The sequence below is a fragment of the Carettochelys insculpta genome, chromosome 13, assembly GCF_033958435.1.
Source record: "Carettochelys insculpta isolate YL-2023 chromosome 13, ASM3395843v1, whole genome shotgun sequence".
Taxonomy (NCBI): Eukaryota; Metazoa; Chordata; order Testudines; family Carettochelyidae; genus Carettochelys; species Carettochelys insculpta.
The window spans coordinates 39220490-39244130 of record NC_134149.1 but is presented as its reverse complement, the minus strand read 5'-3'; the positions used below and the strand labels follow the sequence as shown (position 1 = coordinate 39244130).

The 23641-nt window shown below is 39.5% G+C and overlaps 1 protein-coding gene and 1 long non-coding RNA gene across 5 annotated transcripts in view; both read right to left on the bottom strand.

Annotated features, from left to right (window-relative positions):
* Positions 1 to 23641, bottom strand: part of DIAPH2 (diaphanous related formin 2) — an 829633-nt gene that overhangs the window by 281317 nt on the left and 524675 nt on the right. The window lies entirely within an intron of this gene.
* The window catches only part of LOC142020320 (uncharacterized), a 36874-nt gene continuing 23808 nt past the window's right edge, over positions 10576 to 23641 (bottom strand). The window contains exons 4-6 of the long non-coding RNA XR_012647358.1: positions 22511 to 22637; positions 18997 to 19053; positions 10576 to 12141 (exon numbers count right to left, since the gene is read on the bottom strand). This is a non-coding gene — a long non-coding RNA (uncharacterized LOC142020320). The remainder of the gene's footprint in view (positions 12142 to 18996; positions 19054 to 22510; positions 22638 to 23641) is intronic.

Here is a 23641-nt window from a genome sequence, read left to right as displayed (position 1 = left end):
TGGCTAGGGCCCTCAGAGGGCTTGGCAATGCAGAGCAGTCCCTCGCTCCTGCTGTCGCTGTCCCCCGTGCCAGCAGGTACTTCGTGGCCAGCAGTGAGGGGGGGGCATCAAGGGTCCTGGCTGGGGATCCTCACCCTGCCCCTCCAGCTCCGCCATGTCCTGGGTCTCCTAGGTTGGTGCAGACTCCCTGGGTCCCAGCAGCTGGTGGAGCTCCCTGAAGTAGGGGCAGGTGGCTGGCGCTGCCCCTGACTGCCGGGTTGAGTCCCTTGCTCAGGAATATCCCTGCTGCAACTCTTTCACTTTGGAGATGACCTGGTTGGGAGTTTGGAGGGTGTGGCCCCTTGTGGTGAGGTTGCTGGGGAGGCAGGTGAAGGTGTCCACATTTCTCTTCTGCCCCTCCATCCTGAGCAGGATGTCCTCATCCACCCAGACAGCCATCAGGTCCCAGACTTCATCTTCCAACCAGAGGGACCCACTCCTCTTTAGAGGCTGCCCAGAGCCCTGGGAGACCTGCCACCCAGAACACTTGGCTCCACAGGAAGCCTGGGGGTCTTGGCTGATGGCCATCTGTCCAGCCAAGATGGAGTGTCGCCTTCTGGGGGTGCTTGGGAGTGCTGTCTGGCCACCTCATACTCCTATGGCTGCCAGCACACACACTGCTTCCTGCATGGGGTTTCTATGTACCTGCAGCTTTAAGGCACCCATAGCTAACAGCTACAGAGCTCTGGCTACTGGTGGGAGGGGCCAGCTCTGTGGAGGACTCTTCATGTTGAAATGGCAGCCAGGGAGCAGATACACATATTTTATTCTGAAATTAACATTGAAAGGAGGCGCTTTAATTTCGAAGTTGATTTCAAAATGAGTGGCTAGTGTGGCCACAGCCTTAGAGATATAAACAAAGTATAACACACTCAGCATGCTTGCCCTTTACCTTTGCTGTTTTTGCTTTAAATCCCTAGATATGCATCACTAGATCATACCTATCTGGAAAGAATCATCATCACTCCCTTGAACTCATGATTGGAATTCCATGCACGCACGGTTTAATCAAACCATTAAAAATAGTATCTATGTATTGGATAAATGTTATTTGAGCTATGGGAGGATTCATTTGTGTAGCCTGTTAATTTATTGGCTTACTGTGCCATTTCGTCTTGCTGCTAGCGCCTGTCCAGTTGCTTCTTTCCACCCATTGACATCCTACATAATCAATTGTAACTAATTGCTAGACAGTGCTCCACTGAGTCATGACCAGCGATGGGGCACTCTGCAGCTGTGCGTAATAAACCCTCATGCTTCCTTCGTACATAGTGTCCAGACTTTTCTTTTCCCAACAAACAGCTGCAAAACAGAAGTATAATATACTAGGAGAAAGTAGGTACTTTGCAAGAATTCCCAGTGCAACAGACTAAACACCTTCACATTTCAGGACAAATTACTATAGCCGGAACATTAATGGTTCTAATGTATGGAAAGTTATAAATTACTAAAATAAGATTTTTCAATATACAAAACTAGATCTCTGATTACTGCACTTGCTTTTAGAGGCTACAAAATAATTTAATATTAACATTTAACAGTTTTATCAATGACACAGAAGAAAACAAAATCACTGGAAGTTTGCTGATGAGACAAAACTTGTGGGACAAATCAAAACAAGAGGACAGGTGTGGTCTGGTTCAGTTGATAAGCCAGGTGCAAACAAACCAAATCTAGTTAAATTTCAGTGTTTACGTCTAAGAACAAAGAATGTACGCCATATTTACAGAATTGGGACTATAAGAAGTTTTTGGGATTGTAGCAGATTATCAAGAAAACACAAGATCTCTTGATAACAGAGCCAAATAGGATGAGATCCCTGGATGCACATACAGGAGAATACCTAGAAGACACAGTAAATATATTTTGCCTTGGTGTTTGCACTAACGTGACTGCTGCTGGAATATATTTTCCAGTTCTGATGTCCACAGTTCAAAGAGGACTCTGATTAACTGGAATGGGTTCAGGAACAATTCATGCATAGAGAACATAAGGCATGACTGGCTCCAGGAGCAGAACGTAGTTAAGATTTACAAAGAACAGGTGAAGGGATGACTTCATTATAGTTTGTACGTACCAACATGTAGCAAATAGAATGGGCTCTTTAACCTATCAGAGAATGACATAAACCAATCCAGTGCCTGGAAATTTAAGTCAGACAGAAATATCATGTATATTTTCCACAGTGAGGGTAATTAACCATTGGTACTATACACCAAGGCTCAGAGTAGATTCCCCGTCTCTCTTAATTTTTAAATGGAGATTGGTTAGTTTTCTAAAAGATGCTCTAAGAATTATTTGGGGACATTCTATGGCCTGTGTTATGGGAAAGTCAGATCACATGATCACAGTTGTTCTTCTGGCCCTAGAATCTATAAGTCTACTCATTTAGTAAAATGTAATACTAGCCTGATTTGTACTTACACCTACTCATTCTTTTATCAACTTCATGGAGGGCTGCAAGGAGCTCCAAAACAAACCATGACACAGAATGCTATAATCTCACACTCTTCAGCTACAACTGCGTGCAGCAATTATCAGCACAGCAGGCAAGCCATATTGCTGCATCATTGCTTATAGAGTGAAGCACATTTTGTTCTCAGGGTACACAATATCCACTCACATAAAATGGAATATACGCAGAAATGCTAACAAAAGTATGGTTACCTATTATGCTAGTTTCCTGAATAAATATTAGCTTACACTTACGTGAGCCATAGTGCTATTTCAATGGAGATGATATAAAATTAAACAGAAACAAGACCAAATGACACATTACACCTTGAAGACTGTGTTTAAAACTTGCTAGAATAGATTTTTTTTTTTTTTTTTTTTACAAAACAAGTACTTTAAAATACATGCCTATTTCTGCAACATACATTTTCTCACACATACATACAATTTACTCTCAAGTTTTGCACCCTAAGTTTAATGTACAGGTTGAACCTCTCTAGTCTGCCATTCTCTTGTGCAGCAATGATCCTTGTCTGGCAGGATTTTAGTTAGCTGGATGTCTACTTACCATGGATGTGAGCAACTTTCTCATGGTTCCATAAAGTTTGTTTACAACCACCAGTACTGGCTCTCAGAGTTCATGCTGTTATTTAGCTCTAATTTACCCATCTTCTAAACAGCTCAGTAAGCAATGGAAGGGCTGGTAATGCTGCTAGACAATATTGACCTGTAGTTCAGGCAAATTCTCTTAAGAATCGGAAAGGTCCCAAGGGTGCCAGACTAGAGAGATTCAACCAGAAGTGGCATCCTCATATCTAACTACCATGTAACCTATTTATTGTATATACCACTACATCTAGATATATTTAGACTCATAGACTTTAAGGTCAGAAGGGACCATTGTGATCATCTGATCTGACCTCCCGCACATTGCAGGCTACAAAACCTCATGCATCCACTTCTGAAAAAGACTGAGTTAGTGAAGTCCCAAAATTATGGATTTAAAGACTTTGAGTTATGGAGAATTCAGCATTTACACTACTTTAACCCTGCAAATGACCCATGCTCTATGTGGCACTGGAAGACAGCCCATTTCCCATCTCCCCCTCTCCAATCATGCACCCTAAGTCTCTATTCCTTCCTGACTCCAAATATGTTGAGTTAGACTCTTAAGCACATGTGCAAGATAGACCAGGCAGATACCTAGAAAACAAATCTATGTAGTAACTCAGATCTGTCCCCACCTACTGTGCAATGTCTAGTCAATGGGGACTTTTCCTGCCAGCAGTCACTGATGGGCCACATGCCATCATAGGATATCACATTATATCATTCCCTCCATATACTTAGTAAGGTCAGTCTTGAAGCCAGTTAGGTTTTAGGCCCCATTGCTTCCCTTGGAATGTTCACCTAGAACTTCACTCCTTTGGTAGGCTTTTTAAAAAAATTCTACTGTAACACATATAGGAATACCTGTTTGGCTTTTTTGTTTGTTGTTTTCCCATTCTAAAGTAAGTACATAATCTAGGAAACACATTTTACTTAAAGTGCCCGTATAGTGAACGATACATATGTGCAGCACATTGTAATTTAGTCTGCAATAAGTGACCACACACATAGACTAAAATCATCTTTTTTTCAGTTGGAGTACAGAAATAAAAATATTAGTGTGAATGTGAGGTAACATTTAATTTTGAGCAGAATACTGCATTGTGTCATTCCTGCCTTGTGGGAAAAAAACACTTATTATAATTTAAATGGGATCACTGCAACAAACTTGTGTGTGCAAAATTTGCATTCTGTGATTTCAGAACTCCCATACACCTTTCTCATGAAAGCAGAAATCTCAGGGCTTGCATAGAAAAGACTAACAAAAATGATAACAAAAGTGATACATATACAGAGAAATGAGTTTGATGTAATTCTTCCTCAAGTAAGGAAAACAAGCAGGGAAAAGTGCAAATGCTAGTAAATTAACAAAACTATGGCAAAGCTAGTATCACAGAGACTTGGTGGGATAAGAAGCATGACTGGAAGACTGTTACAGAAGGGTACAGTTTGCTCAGGAAGGACAGGAAGGGAAAAAGGATGCAGGTGTCTTATTATATATTTAAAAATATATACACTGGGATGGAGGTTAAGGTGGGCATAGGAGACAGACTTGTTGAGAGTCTCTGAATAAGGATAAAGGAGTTAAAAATAAGGTAGATGTCATAGTAGGGATTTACCAGCTAACCAGGAAGAAGGGGTGGATGAGGCTTTTTGTAAACTAACAAAATTTTACAAAGCACAGGACATAGTAATGATGGGGGACTTGAACTATCCAGATATCTGTTGGGGAAATTAACACACCAGGGCTGTTTCTACACGGGTCACTTTGAAAGTGGCACGGTAATACACGGCCCGAAATATGCTAATGAGATGCGTATGCAAACTCCCCGTGCCTCATTGCATAATGTCACGTGATTTGGAGTCCGGAAGATCGTTCTTCTGGACTCCAAAATGCCGTTTAGAAGTGCAGCCCCCCGGGGGTCTTCTGGAAGGAAGTCCTTCTTCCAGAGGCCCCTTCTTCCCAAAAATTTTCGGGAAGAAGGGGTGTCCAGAAGAAGGACTTCCTTCTGGAAACTCCCCTGGGGACGCGCTTCTACACGGCATTTTGGAGTCCAGAAGAACAATCTTCCGGACTCCAAATCATGTGACATTATGTTAATGAGACACAGAGAATTAGCATCGATGCCTCATTAGCATATTTCGGGCCATGTATTACCATGCCACTTTTGAAAAAAGTGGCCTGTTGAGAAACGGCCCAGGGGACAGATTATCCAAAAAGTTGCTGGAATGCATTGAAGTGCTTTTTTCCCCCCCTCCTAGAAGGCAGAAACAACTACTGGGGGGAGTCTATTCTAAGATTTGATTTTAACAAATAGTAAGGAACTGATAGAGAATTTGAAAATGGAAGGCAGCTAGGGTGAAAGTGTTCATGAAATGATAAGAGTTCACAATGCTATGGGATGGTAGGAAGGAGAGCAACAGAAAAGAGAATGAATTTCAAGATGGCAGACTTTTGCAAACAAAGGGATATGGTAAGTAAGATCCTCAGGTAAGCAAGGCTAAGAGGAAAAATTACTACAGATAGTAGGCAGTTTTTCAAAGGACACTAAGGGTGCAAAAAGCAAACTACTCCAGTGGATAGAAAAAGATAAGTAGCATGGCAAGAGGCCATCCTGACTTAACAAGGAGATCACGAATGACCTATAAATCAAAAACTGGTAACTATGTCAAATTACAAAGGATGAATATAAACAAATAAGTATGTAGGGGTAAAATTAGAAAGGCAGAGACATAAATTGAGCTCCAAGTAGCTAGTGACATACAGGATATCAAGAAAACGTTCTGCAAAACATTAGGAGCAAGAGGAAGACCAACAATGGCATAGGCCCATTACTCAATATGACAAACATTAACAGAAAATGTGGAAATGGCAGAGGTGCTTAATGATTTGTTTTGGTTTTCACCGAGAAGGTTGGTGGTGATTGGATGCTAAGCATAGTGAAGGCTGAAGAAAACAAGAAAGGTTCCAAAGTAAAAATAGGATAAGAACAAGTTAAGAGTTACTTTAAGAAGTTGGATATCCTCAAGTAACCAGAGCCTGATGAAATGTATCCTAGAAAATTCAGGGAGCTGATTGAGAAGATGTTGGAGCCATTTTCTTTTATGTTTGAAAAGTCATGGAAGATGAGAGTGATTCCAGAAGAACCGAGAAGGGCAAATATGGTACCCATCTATAAAAAAGGAAATAAAGAAAACCCAGGGAGCTACAGACTGGTCAGCTTAACTTCTGTGCCAGGAAAGATAATGGAGCAATTAATTAAGAAATCCATTTGAAAACATCTATAAGATAATAGGGTGATAAGAAATACTCAGCATGGATTTGTCAAGAGCAATAATTCAGCATGACTGATAGCCTTACAGAACATCAGAGGCTATGACAAGAAAGGTGTCTCAGTACAAGTTAGAGGTACAATAAAGGTTTGTTCTCCATTAGAAAATTAGACTGTATGAGAATACCAGAAACAATGTAAACTAAAAATATTTAAACACAAGTTTCTATAGATGACAAAGATTGCTTTCTTAAACATTTTGTTACTCGGGGGTTAAATACTGCCAGAACCACTTGTTAACCAGAACCATCTGAAATAATATTTAACAGCATTTGCTAAATATTTTAAATTGGAAAGCCCTATTTCACATGCACTCTGAATGGTATGTCCAAACAAGGCTCAACAGTCTATTAAAGGCAAGCCCATTCTGATTTGTAGTGTCAGCAAGAGAAAAGCAAAATTTGTTTCACCTTTATATAAATTTGGGAGTGCTGTTTGGGAAATCTCTAGTGTCTATCCATGATATTCCTGGTGCTGGGAAATTACATTAATCTATCACTTTCATGAGGTAAAATTTCAATGCAAATTCTGAAGTAAATACTGAAGACAATGCGCTGGACCCATTTTCTTACACAAATGTACACTGGTCTATTACCCAAGCGATAGAACTGCATATCTATGTAATCTGAGAGCTGTTTTTTCTCACTTGTATCTTTGTGGATCAAGAAATGCAGTTCAGTACTTCATATCTTCATGAAGTCTCTGGAACGAGGCAGATAACGAAGGGTTTCTGAATTGCTCTATCAGAAGAACAAAGTCCCCAAAGACCACTTCTGAAGATTTGTTTTCTATTATAAATGCAAAGTTGAAAACTTACAGGCTATGTCTACACTAGAAGCATCTGTCAACAGAAGTTACTGTTGACAGGGTAATCTCGACAAAAATCTTCTGTCAACTGATTGCGTCTACACATAACTTGCTCTGTCGACAGTGAACTTCCGGACTGCACTGCCCTCAGGTGCCAGAAAACAGAATGGCTGCTCTGCAAAGAAGGCTGCCTGGCGACCTCAAGTCCTCTCTGTTGACAGAAGTGTCTACATTGCACTTTTGTTGACAGTGCTCTGTACAGAGATTGTTGTGCTCTGTCCAGAGATTGTTATGCCTTGTATTTTTGAGGGATAATACTGTTGAGGAAAATGTGGAGTTCTGTCGACAGAATGCTGAGTGTGTGGATGCTCCCTGAGTTATGTCGACAGAAGGCCCCTTCTGTCAACAAAACTCTCTAGTGTAGACCCAGCCATATGTGATAAGGCACTAGTGGTGGTAAGAAGTTCTGGGACCTGAAAGGAGACTACTTCTGTCCTATATCTAAGTTGTCTTCGTCTGCATTCTCAGTTAATGAAAGGGCACAATGATGGATATTAAAAGATGACAAGACAAAATTCCAAACTTTATGACGCTAGGGCCATGTCTACACTAGCCCCGAACTTCGAAATGGCCACGCAAATGGACATTTTAAAGTGTACTAATGAAGCACTGAAATGCATATTCAGCGCTTCATTAGCATGCGGGCGGCCGCGGCACTTCGAAATTGATGTGCCTCACCACCGCGCGGCTCGTCCCGACGGGGCTCCTTTTCGAAAGGACCCCGCCTACTTCGAAGTCCCATTATTCCCATGAGCTGATGGGAATAACGGGACTTCGAAGTAGGCGGGGTCCTTTCGAAAAGGAGCCCCGTTGGGACGAGCCGCGCGGTGGCGACGCACGTCAATTTCGAAGTGCCGCAGCCGCCCGCATGCTAATGAAGCGCTGAATATGCATTTCAGAACTTCATTAGCAAACTTCGAAATGGCCATTTGCGTGGCCATTTCGAAGTTTGGGGCTAGTGTAGACGTAGCCTAGGAGGTAGAACCATAGAATCATAGAAGAGTAGGACTGGAAGGGACCTCAAGAGGCCATCGAGTCCAGCCCCCTGCCCTCATGGCAGGACCAAGCACTTTCTAGACCATCCCTGAAAGCCATCTGTCTAACCTCCTCTTAAATATCTCCAGTGATGGAGATTCTACCACCTCCCTTGGCAATTCGTTCCAGTGTTTGATCACCCTGACAGTTAGGAACTTTTTCCTAATGTCCAGCCTGAACCTCCCCTGCTGCAATTTCAGTCCATTGCCTCTTGTTCTATCCTCAGAGGCAAGGAAGAACAAGTTCCCTCCCTTTGCCTTATGACACCCTTTTAGATACATGAAAACTGCTATCATGTCCCCCCTCAATCTTCTTTTTTCCAAACTAAACAAGCCCAATTCTTTCAGCCTTTCCTCATAGGTCATGTTCTCCAGAACTCTGATCATTCTCGTTGCTCTCCTCTGGACCCTCTCCAATTTCTCCACATCCTTTCTGAACTGTGGTGCCCAGAACTGGACACAATACTCCAGCTGAGGTCTAACCAGCACAGAGTAGAGCGGGAGAATGACTTCTCGTGTTTTGTTCACAACACACCTGTTAATGCATCCTAGAATCATGTTTGCTTTTTTTGCAACAGCATCACACTGTGGTCCACTATAACCCCTAGATCCCTTTTCTGCTGTACTCATTCCTAGGTAGTCCTTTCCCATTCTGTATGTGTGACACTGATTGTTCCTTCCTAAGTGGAGCACTTTGCATTTGTCCTTATTAAACTTCATCCTGTTTACCTCAGCCCATTTCTCCAGTTTATCCAGATCCTTTTGAATTATGACCCTATCCTCCAAAGAAGTTGCAACCCCTCCCAGCTTGGTATCATCTGCAAACTTAATAAGTGTACTTTCTATGTCAATATCTAAATCATTAATGAAGATATTGAACAGAACCGGTCCTAAAACAGACCCCTGCGGAAACCCACTAGTTATACTTTTCCAGCAGGATTGAAAGCCATTAATAACTACTCTCTGGGTACAGTTATCCAGCCAGTTGTTCACCCACCTTATAGTAGCCCCATCTAAGTTGTATTTGAGTAGTTTATTGATAAGTATATTATGTGAAACCGTGTCAAATGCTTTACTGAAGTCTAGGTATATCACATCCACTGCTTCTCCCTTATCCACAAGGCTCGCTATTCTATCAAAGAAAGCTATTAGATTGGTTTGACATGATCTGTTTTTAACAAAACCATGCTGGCTGTTCCCTAGCACCTTACCACCTTCCACTTGCTTGCAGATGATTACTTTAATGACCTGCTCCATTATCTTTCCTGGCACAGAAGTTAAGGTGACTGGCCTGTAGTTTCCCAGGTTATTCTTGTTCCCCTTTTTATAAATGGGTACTATATTTGCCCTTTTCCAGTCTTCTGGAATCTCTCCCGTCTCCCACGATTTTCCAAAAATGATTGCTAAAGGCTCAGATACCTCTTCTATCAGCTCCTTGAGGATTCTAGGATGCATTTCATCAGGCCCTGGTGATTTGCAGACATCTAATTTTTCTAAGTAAATTTTAATTTGTTCTTTTCTTATTTCAACTTCTAAACCTACCCCTTTTTCACTAGCATTCTCTATGTCAGGCATTCCTTCAGATTTCTCAGTGAAGACCGAAACAAAGAAATCATTAAACATCTCTGCCATTTCCAAATTCCCTGTTACTGTTCCTCCCTCCTCACTGACCAATGGCCCTACCCTCTCCTTGGTCTTCCTCTTGCTACCAATGTATTTGTAAAAAGCCTTCTTGTTTCCCTTTATGCTTGTAGCTAGCTTGAGCTCATTTTGTGCCTTACCCTTTCTAATCTTGCTCCTGCACGCTCGTGTTATTTGCCTATACTCATCCTTTGTAATTTGTCCTGGTTTCCATTTCTTATACGATTCCTTTTTTAGTTTGAGATCATGCAAGATCTCCTGGTTAAGCCAAGGCAGTCTTTTGCCATGTTTTCTATCTTTCCTATGCAGCGGGATAGGTAATGGGAAGAGATGGAAATAAGAGCATTAAGAGTTTAAACATTTACAGTTAAAAAATGAAAAATAACTTCAGTATCTGGATTATGCAAGTTTGAATTATTATGAAATATTTTAACGAAACAGGCTCGTGACCTTCCTGCTATTATCATAGGGAACTCGGGATAATGATCAATTTTAGAATGTGGATTTAATTTATTTTTGAAATAATTTTTTACACTGTACTGGACTGTTGCCACCCATTCCACCAGTAAAGAGGCTGCTGAATTCAAAATAAATATTTTATAGATTTCATGTAATAATTTATTTGCTTAATTTTTACAGGTGTGAGATTTAAACAAGTTCTGCTCCCACAGGATTTAACTGAACACACAATTAAGAAAATACATAATAATAAATATAACGGCATGAAATAGATTTAAATTCCTGCAAAAAAATAATGTATTTTGAAAAAAACAATACATAGTATTACCGTTATGGCATTTTATATCCTGATGGCATAATGATTTGAACATTTTTCTGTCTCCAATCAGCTGGGAATGTTACTTTAGGTGCCTTTCTTTGACGCTATTAATATTTTCTGATTTCTTCAACATACCAGAAAAGGAACCTCATGTTTAGAAAACACATATAAGTTAGTCTTGCCATCTTAAAATGTCAAAATCTTTAAAGATTTCATTTATTTCTAGGAAGCATGTTTACAAATAATCTTTGGGGAAGAATACAGATTAAGTCAGGTTAATGAAAAATGTAAAGGCCATTTGCAGCTTTCCTTTTCAACACATAATAATGCTGCTGGTTCTGCTGATTTAAAAATAGTTTCTGATGCCATTTACGTACTTATAAAAAAGACAAGTTTTGCTCTCATTTCTGTCTACACTTCTCTGCGTTCACCAGGAGACAAATGTTTAAAGATCAGAAGAAAATTGACTATATTTTTACCTATGAATTTTAATCAAAGGTTTATGGAACACTGGTTATCAAGGACACCCAACTTATTTTATTTTTATTCTCATTTAAAATTACTTTGCTTTAGATTCTTTGACACAATACTAAAAAGCAAACTGGTCTTATACAGCTCTGAAATTCAAATTTTACTCACTTTTAATGGTGGCCACAATTAACATAAATTGCTATTCATATACAAATTAGGAAGTGATACAAAAGACATGACAGTCAAGAATACATCAAACAGAAAATGTTGTAAGAGTAATGAATTTCTAGTGTACCTTCCCTGGAGAGTAATTACGTAAAATCTGTTTAGATGAACACAGACAAGTTAAACAAAACAACTGAAATTCAGGTACTACAAAAAAAAATCAAATATTTATGTTATGGTTATTAAAAACTCATTTTGCATATTATTTTCACGTTAACTAAACATGACCATTTCAAATAACTAACTAACACTATCAGGATGTGCTATGAATGATAAAAAAAATAGGAGTCTGTCACCATAACAAGTAACACATTATAAGGTTGCCACTACTGGACAAGTGATATTAGCCTGGAAATGTAATGTTGCTTATCACATTAACAACTTTGTTTGCCCTAAATCTTTCATATACATTGCTACCATTTTAGCTTCTCTATTGATCATGTAGTCTCCCAGCTTCATTTGGTTTTAATTAGCTGGAGTTTATCTGAGTTGTCAGGTGTACCTTGCTTTAATAAGCTGAATCAGGAGGTCTGACAAACACTTTGCAAGAGAAATACAATTCTAGAGTTCACTTCCAATTCTTTTCCAAGGTTCTTTAAAAAGCCACAATATTAACAAGTTTTTATTCTTTTATGTTCTTTATATTCTAGAATTATTTTTGGAGTATATAAGATTTTAAGGTTCAGCACACCTGAAAAAATCAAATATGAACAATGAATGCCTAGGTCAGGAGATCACATGTAAATATAAGAAGTATTCATTAAGAAATTAGCAAATACATTTAATATAAACCACCACAAGAGTGTATACTTCATGTCCCATATGCAAATGCCCATGAGCAAGAGTGAAAAAGTTAAAATTCTCATAGTCACATCAGCTTAACCACACTGTTCTTAATCTACTACTGCACTGGTTAAATGCATACCATACTACATAGTGTATATGACATGGATGATATTTTTTTCCCAATCCTGACTTTTAGCACTTAAGACTATAACCTTAACATTTTATTTCTTAGAATGTACCTTTTCCCACATTAGGAGCCTATTGCATTAAACACTGTACAAACATGCAGGAAGTGGTTGCCTGTGCCCTAGAACATACAATTTAAATAGACTAAATTGACAAAATGTGGGAGAAATGAAAAATTCTCTCAAATTTAGGCAACATTCTGCAGCCACTTATGCATGTGAGGATAGCTAGCCATGTGCATAGGATCAAGGCAGAGACAGATAGTAACAGAGTCAGGATCCGAATCCAAGTCTCCTAGTCCAAGTTCAGCGTCTTAAACAGAAGACTGTCTGCATTTAATACCCATTAAACCGTAAAAGAAAAGAAAACTGTCCTTGGTTATCAATCAGTAATTTGGTTAACCATTTCAATTGTACACATTAATTTTGTAATTCTCATCCCACTAATTTGTCACCCTTCTACTTCAGTGCTTCAATGAGCAATGAGAGATTGTGTTTCCTCTATTTATAATGGACAATGCTAACAAAACAAGCAAAACAGAAGAACAAAAAATCGCAAACACTACCACAACCACAAACCAGGAGCGGCATTGAGGGGAAAGAATTCAGAATGCCCTTACACATCAGAAGAGCATTAACAAAAACAAGTTTTTGTTTTTTTTTACTTTAAAATTATAAGGCTGGGTCTACACTAGAGTTTTGTCAACAGAAGGGGCCTTCTGTTGATATAACTCAGGGAACGTCTACACACAAAGCATTCTGTTGACAAGGTCTCGACAGAATTCTGCATTTGCATTGACAGTATTATCCCTCAAAAATTCAAGGCATAATAATCTGTCAACAGAGCACTGTCTACAGAAGTGCAGTGTAGACACTTCTGTTGACAGAGAAGACTTCCAGTTGCCGGGGCAGCCTTCTTTGCAAAGCAGCCATTCCGCGTTCTGGCACCATAGGGCAGTGCCGTCTGGCAGTTCTCTGTCAACAGAGCAAGTTGTATGTAGATACAATCTGTTGACAGAGGTTCTGTCGAGGTTTACTATTCTAGTGTAGCTGTAGTCTAATAGAACAGTAGTCAATCAATGTACCTTATGACTATCCTATGTTTCCATAAGTGGTGAGGAAAAAAAAGCCATTATTTTCTCCTATCCTGTTTATAACTGGAGTTAAACAAACTGGTTTGGTACAGCTAGAAACTTATTACACTCTATTTTAAATACCTAGAGTCCCACCACCATAATATCTGATCATCTCACAACAACCCTGTGAGGTAAGAAAATTGCACATTACAGATAGTATCGGAGAGGTAGCTGTTTTAGTCTGTATCTTCGAGCACATGTCGTCCTGTGGCACCTTATAGACTAACAGATGTTTTGGAGCATACACTTTCTGATGAAGTGTGTCTTTGCCCACGAAAGCTTATACCACAAAATATCTGTTAGTCTATAAGGTGCCACAGGACTTCTTGTCACTCTCGATATTACAAAGATTCCACTATTTCCCTTAAAAACTATTCCACATTGCAACTTTACTTATACTTAGCCTGATATTTCTCTCCTGTTAAATTTAAAAGCATTATTCCCTAGGTCAGGGGTGTGCAACCTATGGCTGTGGAAACGCATGCAGCTTTTTAAGGACTTCTTTGTGACTCCTGACACTATAACTGCGAATTAAAAAAAAAAAAAAAAAAAACCTTCTCCTGATTATTTTCAATATTTCAGTGAATATCTAAGCCCAACAATGAAGAACTCACATCTAAATAGCAATCAATATGGCTGTTTCTACACAAATTTTCAGGAAGAAGGGGCCTCCGGAAGAAGGACTTCCTTCTGGAAGCTCCCCCCAGGGCCGCGTGTCTACACAGTGTTTTGGAGTCCGCAAGAATGGTCTTCCAAACTCCAAACCACATGACCATATGCTAATGAGGTGCAGGGAATTTGCATCCATGCCTCATTAGCATATTTCAGGCTATGTATTACCATGCTACTTTCAAAGAAAGTTGCCTGTGTAGAAACGGCCTATGTGATCTGAAAGCATTGGTTGATTCCCCCTTTGATATATGCAGTGCATTGTGGGGTATGTGTATGTACTGTTCTTAAAATAGGGGTTACAAAAAGTATGGTTTGACTTTATTAACATGCACTGCAGCTTTTGAATGATTGACATTTTAGTGAATTCGAAAAAAAAATGGCTCTTTTTTCTCTTTTGGTTGCTAACCCCTGCCCTAGGTATACCTCTCTATTTCGAAAATCCTAAATGTTTTCTCCGCCTTTTCCCATAAACATGTTATTTCGCCTAAACTATTACATAACCAAGATAGATATAAATAAGTTAATTCTTTTACACTTCTCTCATAAGTTACTTTCTTCAGCTCCGATTTTTTCCTTTTCTTAGAATAATTTCTAACAATTTGCCTGTATTTTTCTTGTACAGAAATAACAGAAATGAAACATTTCTTTTTAGATGCAGTCCCTGCACTGAAGAATAGAAAAGGGCTCCCTCCTGTGGCATATATGTAATAGTCTCCCAAAATATAAAACAAAAAATGCACGCAAACCTTCCCTGAAAAGAGGAGAAATCAAAAGTACATTTCAATGAACACTAGCTAAAGCATTAAAACTTTTGTATTTGATTTGCAAAAAAATCTATCCCTTGGTAATAAACGCAAACATTAGAAAATGTGGAAATAAATATTTTAAGGCTCTGGCAAGTTCCCCAATGAATATATTATTGCAACTGATCACCATCACCTGATTTACACAACTCACCCTTCATATTGAGCCATTATTTTGTTGTCTAAATTGGAAGGTACTGCTTGAGGTACATTTCTGTAGTTTATTAAATGTGTAGCAATTAAATGTGTGGAGAACAAATAAAATTCCATGGAACATTACATCAATATGGGTCTTGTGGTAGAAATATATTAACAGAATTAACACAAAAACCTTTTCCTCACTGAAAAGTAAGTCCTATGATAATTGTGTAAGTAGAAGATATTAAAATTCAACCTAGACAAAAATGTCCCGTTCCCCTTGCCACTCATCCCTGAGTTCCCCACATGCCTCTCCCTGCCTTTCCCCATACCATTCCCCCATTTAACTCTTCTCCCACTGCATACCCCACATTTTCCTGTCTTCTTTCATATCCTCCTCTCTGATCCCCACCCATCTCTTCCCTAACTGCTAGACCCCTCTCTTCAAAGTCTACTTCTCTTCTTAACCCTGCCAATCTCCATGCTCTCCTCCTCCCCATAAGCCCCACATTCATCTCCCTTCCTTTCCCTGTACCCTTTTGTCTCTGCATGCACTACAGACATTTTCTGGAACTATCTAAATTTCTCCGCCATGCTCTGCTATTTTGTAGTCACTCCTCTTCTCTACACCAGCTCCCACTTCTCCCAAAACCTTGTGTTCCCCGCAGACACATCCACAATTATATTAAATATCCCCAGCGCAAGGCACTTTCTGGTCTGTCCATTTACCATAAATTATGTCCATTCTATTGCCCTCCAACTCCACCTTTACCCATTCCTGTCCCCGTGTCAACAGCATGAAGGTGATATTCAGTCTATAGTCAGTAGCAGGTGAACTTTAGTTTACATTTTCAAACAACCGTAAAACATCCCTCTGACTATACATATAGGAATAAAACACAGTGTGGCCTTAGGTGGTAGCCAAACTCCCCTAAGATCATGATGTGAGTGACAACAATGGAGTAACAAAGGAATAAGCTCTTTGTGGCTTGGCAAACAATTCTTATATCTTGGCCCATGGCAAAGTTTTCCTCCGCCTCATTTTGCATCCGTAAGTAAATCAAGCTCTAGTCAACTTACTAAGCAATTTTGGGTACACACAACACCACAAAGCTTTGTCAGGATAGTTGTCAGGCAGGGGTGTGAAAAATCTTCACCTCCAAACAACATAGCTATTTTAGGACTGTCCTCCCCACCAGCATAGCTGCAGCTAAACCAAAAGAAGAGTGCTTCTGATAGTCTTAATTTCATCTGGGGAGGCAAATGTTACTATACTTACACAAAAACTCCTACTCTTGGTATCAAACTGTGTCTATGCTCTATACCACAATAGCTGTAGTGTCAAAGGATTTGTACAATAAATAAGGCCTGAGTGTGTGGTATACATATTAGTTTACAAATTGTATTTACTGTATATATTTAATCCTTTCTTTCTTTTATCCCTACAAAGTGAACATCCACATCTCTGACAAGACCAACAAAATCATTTTGAATTCGTAAATCAAAGCATTTTGTTTGCTTTTTCATTTTGTTGCTATATTTCAGAATGAACTTGTTTGCAGTTTGCTGTCATCTACCAGCAACTTATATTCCCAGTAATCACATGTGTTCCGTATTATTTTTCCCAGATGTATTAATCTGCACTTCTGCACACTCAATCTCACTTCATTATTTCCTGCTCATATTTTCATTCTCCCTAGATCCCTTTGTATTATATCTCTGGCCTTTCTGGTGTTTGCATTACCTACCAATTTCTTATCTGTGAATTTAATTGATGTGCTGTTTATGTTATCCTGAAGATCATTCATAAAGCTGTTAGACAAAATTGGACCTAACATCAACCCTGAAGCTCCCCACTAAACGCATTGCCTTGTTAAATGTATTCCTATTTATCACTATTCTTTGTTTATGCCCTTAAGGCAGTTTGTTGCCCATAAGGCAGTCCTCATATCAAGATAAATTTATTTTTTTCATGTACTAGGTGAAGCAGAGCATTAGTGCCTTAAGAGTGACTCTCTCTGTTGGTATCCATGTATTGCATTCCATTTTTTCCTAAGGTCACTGAAGTTATCCACTGTTCAGTTAAAGGCTCCTGTTACCTCTCTAAACACAAACTAAAACCGTTTTGCAGCTGTAGGATGAAAACACAGTGGTTACTAGAATAGGAATACAGGTCTGGAAAGAAAAGTGTCAGAAAGACTGATTGCTGAAAGTATGATTTTGTCACCAATTTTGTAAGGAATTCAATTCCTTGTGATAGAATTTACTGAAATTCTCCACCCACGCTGTTCTAAGGTACTAAATTCAAGATCAACATATGTCTAATCTGACCTGGAACTGGGGCAGACCTCTCTGAGAACAGTAAAATTTAACCGGCATACTTCATCAGATTAATTTAAATAATTAACTTTGCACAAATTTTCAATTTTTGCAAAGGCATCAAAAGATAGTAAATATAATATGCTTAAGTTCAAAAACAGACACACCAGAAAATGCACACGTCAGGAAAAACACAAGCATAAACCTACCTCCTTCTTCTACGAATACCCATCCCCAAATTACTCAGACTCTACATTAAAATTACACAGGCACTGTTACATTTAACGTTTTTATGCAGTACAGAAGTTAAACACATTTAAGTCAAGTTGCAGAACCAAAGAGCACTCAAAAGTGGAATAGACTTCAGCATGGGAGTTTGACATACAGAATGATTTGGATGCAAAATTATACCCTTACAAAAGAATCTGACCACGAATATGTGGCCCAATGCATATATTTTAACCGCTTTAGGCAATCAAACAATATGCACATTGTATGTTCATACTAAGCTGTGGACTTTATAAAAGTTTAGATTAGCACTACCATTTAGGCTAGGTCTACACTCCAGCCATCTGTTAACAGAAGTTACTGTCAGAAGAGATCTTCTGGCAAAACTTGTGTCAATAGATCACGTCCACACATGCATGTGGATCAAAAGAGTAATCTGCTATGCCAACAGAGAGCAGACAGACTGCCGGTCTGCTCTCTTGACAGAATAGTCAAGCAGACAGGACTGCCTGGTCACCTGGAAGCCCGGTCTCCCTAGAGCGTCTACACCACTTGTTTGTTGACACAAACTGTAGACAAAGATATCAGAGAGGTAGCTGTGTTAGTCTGTAGCTTCAAGAACAACAAGTAGTCTTGTGGCACCTTATAGACTAACAGATATTTTGGAGCATAACCTTTTGTGGGCAAAGACCCGCTTCATCAGATGCCTGAGTGGGGTTGGGGGGGGGAGGGGGTTCAGAGGCGTATTTAAAAAGAGTGGGGTCCCAGTAAGAGAGAGGACCAGAGCTGACAAGGTCTGTTTAGCAAGGTGGAAATGGCCCATTAACAACAGAAGGTATCAAACGAGGAAAAAACAAGTCAGATCAGACAGGGGGCTGTAAGCCTTTGTCAGAGTCTAATGGGGAGATATTAGCACCCAAAGCAGAGAAACTGCCTTTGTAAACTGTGAGCCACTCCCAGTCTCTGTTTAGTCCATGGTTAATGGAGTCAAATTTGCAAATAAATTGCAGCTCAGATTTCTATCTCCATTAGATTTTTGAAATTTTTTTTGTTTCAGGACTGTCACCCTTAAATCTGCCACTGAGTGTAGACAAAGGTGGTATTCCTTTTATTGACAGAATGTAAACAAAATGTCAACAAAACTCTCTAGTGCAGACACAGTGTTAATTTTTTTTTAAAGGAACAGGAAAAAAAAATTGAATTGTACAGTGAAAAAAGTGAAAACTATGTATAATTAAATATGTATTATATTTTCAAAAAATAAAATTTGGTTACATACTTGTTGCTTGTGTCAGAATATCTTCTCTTCCAACAACTTGAGGTGATTCCTAAAATACTAAAAATCACAGCAATCTAATTAATAATTTGGTCATATATCAAGATGGAAAAGGATTGAGTAAAAACAAAACAAAACAAAGCAAACCCTGAAGAGAAGTAAGGAATCTAACCTTGAAGATGACTATAAAGGTATTGTTTTTACTACTGTATACTAAAACATCCTCAAGCCTAGTTTATAACCCACAAAGGCCTTTTTTAGCTGTTTGCGCAAACTGATGGAATTTGGTGTGCACATGTTCATATTAGTTTAAACCTCAGCTCACATCTGTTCCCTTTGTCGCACTAGCTAAACTGATACTTATCAGGTTAAAACTTATCTGAATACCCATACAAAGTTATTCCCGTTCAAGTAAACTGATTCAAATACATTAAAATAAACCATTGTGATTGTGTGTGTAAACTAGCTCTTCCAATACTTTGCCAGTGGTATATAAAGAGTGCATAAGCCATATTTTCCTTTTTGAATTGCTTCTGAACTTAGTTTTTAGAAAAACTTCTTAAGAATCTAAATTGAGTATTTATATGAGTTAAGGAAACTTACTGCTCACTAACAAAGTGAAGACTATGCTCTGTTTTCTTATTTTTAACATGAATGCAGATATAAAATTATCAAAGGCTCAGGATACTGCAGGGATCAGATTTTTAGTACTGCATAAACAGATTAATGAAAAGAAACTTTACTGGATTAAAATGCAACACAGAAGGCATACATGGAAGATGGCATAGATGAGCAACATTTGCTCCAAGTTTTAACTAGGACCCAGCTGATGAACCCATTAGAATCCCTGGACAGGACATGTTTCCAGCAACACTGAATCTTTTCAGATTCTTAAGGCAAACAATGTCAAATTGAACAGTCAATTATCGACTAGTTAACTTATGTTACAACTCAACTGTAGGTCCAGGTGTCAGTTTCTTTTACATGTGAACTTTATCCTCGCACACAACTATTTCAGATTTGGCGATGACATATACCTTCAAATCAGCGGCACAGCTATGGGTACCTGCATGGCCCCTCAATATGCCAATATTTTCGTAGCTGATCTGGAACAGTGCTTCCTTAGCTCTCGTCCACTAACACTCCGTCTCTACTTACGCTACATTGATGATATCTTCATCATCTGGACCCATGGGAAGGAGACTCTAGAGGAATTCCACCGGGACTTCAACAACTTTCACCCCAACATCAACCTCAGCCTGGAACAGTCCACACAGGAGATCCACTTCCTGGACACCACAGTGCTAATACACGACGGCCACATCAATATCACCCTGTACCGTAAACCTACTGACCGCTACTCCTACCTTCATGCCTCCAGCTTCCATCCCAGACACACCACACAATCCATTGTCTACAGCCAAGCACTAAGATATAACCGCATTTGCTCCAACCCCTCTGACAGAGACAAACACCTACAGCATCTCTACCAAGCATTCTTGAAACTGCAATACCCACCTGAGGAAGTGAAAAAAACAGATCAACAGAGCCAGACGTGTGCCACGAAGCCTTTTACTACAGGACAAGCCCAAGAGAGTAAACAACAGAACACCACTAGCCATCACCTACAGTCCTCAGCTAAAACCTCTACAGCGCATCATCAGGGATTTACAACCCATCCTGGACAATGATCCCCCACTTTCACAGGCCTTGGGAGGCAGACCAGACCTTGCCCACAGACAACCTGCCAACCTGAAGCAAATCCTAACCAGCAACTATACACCGCACCACAGTCACTCCAACTCAAGGACCCATCCATGCAACAAACCTTGTTGCCAGCTCTGCCCACATATCTACACCAGCAACACCATTACAGGACCTAACCAGATCAGCCACACCATCGTGGGTTCATTCAGCTGCACATCTACCAATATAATTTATGCCATCATGTGCCAGCAATGCCCCTCTGCTATATACATCGGACAAACTGAACAGTCTCTATGTAAAAGAATAAACGCACACAAATCAGACATCAGAAATGGCAATATACAAAAACCCGTAAGAGAGCACTTCAAACTCCCAGGCCACACAGTAGCAGACTTAAAAGTAGCTATCCTACAGCAAAGAACTTTCAGGACCATACTCCAAAGAGAAATTTCTGAGCTACAATTCATCTGCAAATTCGATGCCCTCAGCTCTGGTTTAAACAAAGACTGCGAATGGCTGGCTAAATACAGAAGCAGCTTCCCCCTCCCTTGGTGTTCACACCTCCAGATCAACTGCTGGTAGTAAGCCTCACCCTTGCTGACTGAGCTAACCTTGTTATCCCCACCCTTGCTCTGGCTCATTTATACCTGGCCCTGCAGATTTCCAAGACCAGCATCTGATGAAGTGAGTCTGTGCTCACGAAAGCTCATGCTCAAAACTTTTCTGTTAGTCTATAAGGTGCCACAGGACCCTTCGTTGCTGTTTCAGATCCAGACTAACACGGCTACCCCTCCGATACTTTTACATGTGAGTTATTCATAAGAACCTAATGGCCAAGCTGAGTGAGGGTGACAAGAAGCCATGATAAAAATCAGGAGTGTCCTGATATTTAACTCTTTGTGTTGCATCCCAAAGGTATAATTGAGATGCCTTTTGTGAAGTGGTGACGGGCAGTCAGGGGGCAGTGAGGAGGCGAGCAGAGAGGTGAATGGTGAGGAAAAGCAAGGAAGTGGTGAGCCAGTGGCAGGTGTGCATGGGTGAGGGTGAGAAGGCAAGCAGTGATCCAGAAGCAGGGTGAGGAGAGGGAGAGGTATCTTGCTGCAGGAAAGGTATTGAGGGTGGGGCCGATGAGGAAGTGGAGAGGTGATTGGGGAGTGGGGGGAGAAGAGGCAAATAGTGACCCATTAGTGGGGGGCAGGGGGATGTGTTCCACAACAGGCAGGGGACTGAGGCGGTGTGAACAGTGGTTCCACAGGAAACCAGTGGGTGGGGGCTGAGAAGGAGCTTTGGTGGGGGAGGGGAAACTGTGTGGAGAAATGACAGAGCCTGAATTCTCTTCTTCTGTGCTCTTATTTATTTATAAGTTGTTCTCCTTCTACTCTAATTTCCCCATTATTACTTCAGTTATACACCCATAAAATAGTAATGCAGTAAGTGAAGATTACTCAGTATCAAATGACCAATGCAAAGCTCAATTAAAAAAAAAGCCCACTACAGATGGTGCATTAATTTATTTAAAAAAAATCCAAGCCACTTTCAATCTTACACTTGCCAAAGCAAGAAAAATCGGAGTTAAACATAAAGCTACAATCACATCACACAAATACTATACAACCTAGATATATCCGTTCTTGAATTCTCTTTTTCTGCTAGAGGACTATATCACTAAGCGGAATACGACATCAAAGAATGCGGAACCTTGATGGAGGCAAGAACATATGAACAACAAGGCTGCATCTACACTACATTTCCTTTCAAAAGAGGAATGCAAATGAGCGAGATTGGAAATGCAAATGAGGCACACACTTACATATTTTAGACCTCATTTGCATATTCTTGTGTGATCTCGCTTCTGGAAGAGCCTCTGGAAGCAAAAACAGCTATGTAGATGGAGTTCTTTCAGAAAATAAACCCCATTTTCAAAAGAACCCTTCTTCCTGAAACAAAATAGGCAGAGATACTTATTTAATTCAAACTCAGGCAAACACTTGACAAAAGAACATCTCTATTAAATATTCCAACACTCTTGGCCTTTTTACTGAAAGAAGAGAAACTGCCCACTCCAGTTCTCAAGAGTTCTCCAGCAAAATGAGGGAAAATAATTATAATATTTCCTGGGGAACTAGATAATGATTACCAAACCCCTACCTCCCAACACAAACTTTAATGCCTCATCATAAATCATAAAGATGTGAAGACGTAAGTCACACCTTCCCCTTTCATAGGTCCCCTCTTTGTTAACTAATTCTCTACATAGGAAATAATTATTACCCCTACTATATAGGTGGAAAACCACAGAAGAGAGGTTGAAGAGACTTGGCCAATATTAAACAAGTAATAGAACAAGGATTAGAAAAAGTAGTATTTGTCCTTATACTCTTTCTTGGGAGAAAGTACTATGAATCTGGTCTCATACCAGTAAAAAGAAGATTGATTCTGATTTTTTTTTTTTTTTTTTTAATTTCAGTGAACTGTCTCAGGCATAACTTTCTCATTTCATGACTAACTTACTTAACTGTCTGAGTTTAAAGATGACTTTAGATACAAAATACAAATGCAGGCATACAGAGAAAAGCAGTGCAAACCAAGACAATTTCAGAAACTTGCAATTTAATGGTATCTACATATTATAAAAATTATATAACTGTACATGTTTATTAGCTAAAATACTTGGTAGCGATAGCATTCCTTCCAAAACTGTTCAGGCTTCATTTAACTTTGATTTGAAAATCTCAACCCACTATTATATCTTTTTTTTTTTTTTAAAGACTGTTTTAATAAAAAGGAAATGTGTGACATGGCAGTGGAGATAAATAAAAAGCAAATATGAAGTAGAAGTTGAATAAGAGCCCAAAGTTTATTAGAAATATTTTGGTAGAGAAGTTTTTCCTGGAAAACTAACAAAACAATAGTTAGCATTGTCAGTCTCAGAGAGGTAGCC